Source organism: Canis lupus, chromosome 1, assembly GCF_048164855.1.
Source record: "Canis lupus baileyi chromosome 1, mCanLup2.hap1, whole genome shotgun sequence".
NCBI classification, from domain to species: domain Eukaryota; kingdom Metazoa; phylum Chordata; class Mammalia; order Carnivora; family Canidae; genus Canis; species Canis lupus.
This window is the reverse complement of record NC_132838.1, coordinates 76,448,605-76,453,621: the sequence shown is the minus strand read 5'-3', so window position 1 is coordinate 76,453,621 and position 5,017 is coordinate 76,448,605. Positions and strand designations below refer to the sequence as shown.

At 43.4% G+C, this 5,017-nt stretch overlaps 1 pseudogene; it reads right to left on the bottom strand.

Annotated features, from left to right (window-relative positions):
- Positions 1–706: 706 nt before the first annotated feature.
- Positions 707–2,833, bottom strand: LOC140620074 (phosphoserine aminotransferase pseudogene; annotated as a pseudogene).
- Positions 2,834–5,017: the final 2,184 nt, after the last annotated feature.

The window sequence follows — 5,017 nt, the reverse complement described above, 5'->3', positions numbered from 1 at the left end:
GGGTGTGATCCTGAAGACTGGGGATTGAGTCCCACATCTGGCTCCCTGCATGGAGCTTACTTCTCCCTCTGCTCGTGTCTGTGTCTCTCATGAATAAATAAAATTTTAAAAATCTAAAAAACAAAAAACAAAAAACACCAAAACAGATCTTGCTATATAAACATACAGTATGGGGATCCCTGGGTGGCGCAGCGGTTTGGCGCCTGCCTTTGGCCCAGGGCGTGATCCTGGAGACCCGGGATCGAATCCCACATCGGGGTCCTGGTGCATGGAGCCTGCTTCTCCCTCTGCCTATGTCTCTGCCTCTCTCTCTCTGTGTGACTATCATAAATAAAAATTAAAATAAAAAAAAATAAATAAATAAACATACAGTATGTCACTTTTATCTCTATGAAAATGACAGGATAAAGAAAGATCCCAAGTTTGTCCTTTAGCCTGGAACCCCTAAACACTCACCACATGGGCAGTGTGGACCTGAATTAACAGGTGCAGAACCCAGAAGATTCCACTGCTGTCATTTTGGAAAGGATCAAGATTCAGCACCCAGAGGACCTTATGCACCCTCCATGCTGTGTGTTTGTGTATCTCTAAAAGCAATTAATTGCATAGTCCACAGACAAGTTTGAATACTGAGATTTAGCTAGAAAAGGTAGCAACAAAGATACATTCAAAAAAAAAAAAAAAGGAAAGACAATGTAAGGTAGAATTTGTTAGAAAAGCAAAAGGAAGATTTTAAAAAATGTTTCCAGTTCAAGTCAGAATTAAGGTGTCTATTGGAGTGCCTGCTTGGCTCAACTGGAAGAACATGTGACTCTTGATCTTGAGGTTGTAAATTTGAGCCCCATGTTGGGTGTAGAGATTACTTTAAAAATAAAAAATCTTGGGATGCCTGGGTGGCTCAGGTTGTGATCCCAGAATCCCGGGATCAAATCCTGCGTCGGATCCCAAGGAGCCTGCTTTTCCCTCTGCCTATGTCTCTGCCTCTCTCTCTGTGTCTCTCATGAATAAATAAAATCTTTAAATAATAAAATAATTTTTAAAATCTAGGGGCATGTTGGTGGCTCAGTTGGTTAACTGTCCAACTCTTCATTTGAGCTCAGGTCATGATTTCAGGGTCATGAGATCAAGCCCTGCATAGGCTCCCTGCTGGGCATGGAGCCTAATTAAGATTCTTTCTCTGCCTCTCCCTGCCTGCTCTCTCTTAAAATATTAAAAATCTTAAAAAAAAGAAGAAGAATTAAAGTGCCTGTTAAGTTCCACCAGCTTTGCAGAGATATGAATGTTTTGCTGTTCTTCAAAAAAAATGATAATCTATAATAAAATGTTCAAGAAAAATACCATGTTTATTGTTTTTGTAGCCATTCCCAAGTTACTTTAAATTTTGTACATTATTCAAGGGCAGAGTATATATTGGTTGTGTTCACAGCTCATGCATCTCCAAAGAATGTTTCATGAATGCTGCCAGATTCTAAACATCTTCTATTCTGTCAGCATTATACAGAGAGGCCAGATGACTCCCACAGACCCACTCACTTTCAAGGAGATCATATTGAGTTCAAGAGTTTAACAAGCAACCTTTTTTTCTAAAGCATCATCCCCTTTGGCATTGCCAATGCAGAATGAAATATTTAACTTGCTTCTATTCTGGGATCCATATACATGGAATCCTTGAGAATTATCAATACTATCATAAATCATTTGTGCTTCTCCAATGGCTGCACTGTCCTGTTCTTAATCTACTTCAGGACCAAGCCCATGTCACAGATGCTGAAACTCAGAGGTGTGTCATATGAGGAGTGGTTTGGGGCCTGTACTTTGTATTCCAGGACCAAGGAATACTCTGAAGGCAAACCCCAGGAGGTCATCCCCAGTGATCACCAATGTGGTCCCTGCAGAGCCAGCATTCTTCTGAGCACCAGCAAAAATCACACCAAACTAGGAAACATCCATTGGCTTGGATAGGAAGCTTGAGGGCAGGCAGCAAACCACCACTGGTCTCTTACGTCAGAGATAAAGGCAAACTCCACTTTATGCATGGTCTTGTCAGTGCAGAATGCACAGAGGAGGTATCTGGGCTGAGGTTCCAAGGGCTTGGATTGGAATTCTTGCATAACTCCCAAGTTTAGGGTAGACAATATTCACTTCCCAAAGTTCTAGGCTTCTGCTGCCTCAGCTAACTAAGCTCCTGTCATCTTGTATGTAGCATACCTTCTTGCTTTCAGGCCAATCAGGTTTAAGAGGACCAGCAGGGAATTGGCCTTGACATACCTCTCTGCACAAAAATCACCTTGTGGTTGTCTGGAACAGCTGACAATTTCTGCACAAGATTCTCTGTGTTAATAATTTTAGTAAAAGCTGGCAGTCTGGGGATCCCGGGATGGCACAGCAGTTTAGTGCCTGCCTTTGGTCTGGTCATGATCCTGGAGTCTGAGGATCGAGTCCCACATCAGGCTCCCTGCATGGAGCCTGCTTCTGCCTCTGCCTCTCTCTCTCTCTCTGTGTCTCTCATGAATAAATAAACAATTAAAAAAAAAAAAAAGCTGGCAGCCTGTGGCTCATTTCTAGAATACTAGTGCCAACTTGTATTGTAGTCAAATACTTCTTATTCTATCTCTAAAAACATGGAATGTTTTATTTTTTTATTTCTTTTTTTTAAAGATTTTATTTATTTATTCATGAGATATATATATATAGAGAGAGAGAGAGAGAAGTGGAGACACAGGCAGAAGGAGAAGCAGGATCCATGCAGGGAGCCCAACGTGGGACTTGATCCCGGGACTCCAGGATCATGCCCTGGGCCGAAGGCAGGCGCTAAACCGCTGAGCCACCCAGGGATCCCTTATTTTTTTATTTCTTTTAATATTTTGTTTATTTATTCATGAGAGACACAGAGAGAAAGAGAGAGGCAGAGACACAGGCAGAGGGAGAGGCAGGCTCCATGCAGGGAGCCCGATGTGGGACTCGATCCTAGGTCTCCAGGATCATGCCCTTGGCTGAAGGTGGCGCTAAACACTGAGCCACCCGGGCTGCCCATGGAATGTTTTTAGACAGGTTGGCAGCCAGAGCAGAACTGACTGCCTGCCTGGGACAGTCCACCGGGCGTCCGAGGTGGGCAGGCTTGTGGGCTGGAGGGAACTGATCACTCTGAGCATGACTCTCTCCTTGCTCTAACTCCCTTCGGTCAGTTTTCCCCTCCAGAACTGACTCCTCATTCATTCCAAATTGCATCATCCAGCCCCTTTGATAGCTGCTCCAGAAGTCAGTTCTCTCCTCTGTGAGGTGTGGCATTTTATTCAAGTCTGAAAGTGGAGGCAAAAGCCAGAAACTTGAAGCATGTTGCTGGTTCCCTAGGATAATCAGGGGCAGCCTTCAGATAGGGCCTGGCAGTCCCCCAGAAAATGACTGATTTATGCCCCAGATGGCATAATGGTGAAGGCCCAAGTGACATTTGTTGGCAGCAATTGCAGCTGAGGTGGAGCACGTAGTTGCCACCTATACTTTTTGTTGTCCTCCCTGAAATTAGCAATGCTGCCTGTACAAAATAAGCTTCTTTGATGGAAGGGTTGCATGTGACAGCAACTGACTGGCTTATTAATTTAATCAAGAACAACTTTTTGAAAAGGAGAAAGCTCTCTGGATAGAAGAAGGGAAGGCTGGGAACCAAACTTAGAAATTGGGAAGTTCTAGAAACTGCCCAAAGGTTTCTTCTACTAGTGCTGCTAAAACTTGACCATCATCATTGTAACTTGCCTGCAATCATTCTGCTCAGGATTCAAATTCCCAGGACAAATTCCCGGGTTGGGCAAGCCAAGGGCAGATGCCTACTCTCTTGGTGTGATAAGGACTTTTCAAGGACCGGGATTTCTATCTTGTCAAGTCTACATACAGCTGCGAGAGAAAACTCCAAAGCAAAGCCCAGTACTATTACAAAGGGCAAAGTGAAAGCTGCATTAACAAAAAGGTCCATTATAATTCACCCCTATTACTATTTTGTTCATATACATATACTTTAAAAAAATACTGCCTGACAGAATGCAGTTATTCTCCATAAAATGAAAAATTCTCACCCCTTCCTCAGGAGATAACTTTATGTCTCATTACTTACTGCATCAAAATCTAAGTCAGGGATGTCTGGATGATGTAGATTTCTGCTCTAGCTGCAGCTCAATTGTCTTAGGTCTTGTCCCTAAAAGCAGAGCCCTAGCCAGGGATTCTTGTTCAAGTAATCCACTAGAGGAATGCTCTCAGGTGAAAGGAAGCCAGGGAAGCAGGACAGGCAGGCAGTGAATCAAGCCATGATTTTGTCACAACTGGAGATGTGTCAGATGGATCCCAGAATTCTGGAATCCGAACTGTACACAGAATTGGTGACAATTTGAAACACAGGTATGAATAAATAATCTACATAAAGAGCCACCTGATCTACCAAGTGAAGGCCCCAACCCAACTGGGGCCACCTCCACTTAGAACTTATGATTTGATTATATATATCTCACCTTTCTTGCTTTTATGGGGACTTCCAGAGCTCTCAAATACCCATATGCTCCTTCTCATATGCTCCCATTCTCAGAGATGGCAGAAAAAAACACATAAATATGCCAAGTTAAATGCAAGTTTGTCTTTTCCAGTTTTAAATGGTCTAATATTAGGGAAATAATTATTGTTAAAGGTCAGACCCCCTATAAGGGCTGTTTTTTCTAAATGGTCTTTCACTACCACCTTTCCAAGACCAGGGAGGTTACTGCACTGCAGGGCTATCTACCTTACAGCCTCTGGCATGCAGTAACCTTCCCCTTCCCCATGGTGAGTCCAAGGCAAGCCCATTAGTACTCCTACTCAACTGGTGTCGTTTTTTTTTTTTTTTTTTAAGATTTTATTTATTCGTGACAGACACAGAGAGAGAGAGGTAGAGACACAGGCAGAGGGACAGGCTCCATGCAGGGAGTCCGACGTGGGACTCAATCGCCAGGTCTCCAGGATCATACCCTGGGCTGAAGGCGGCGCCAAACCACTAGGC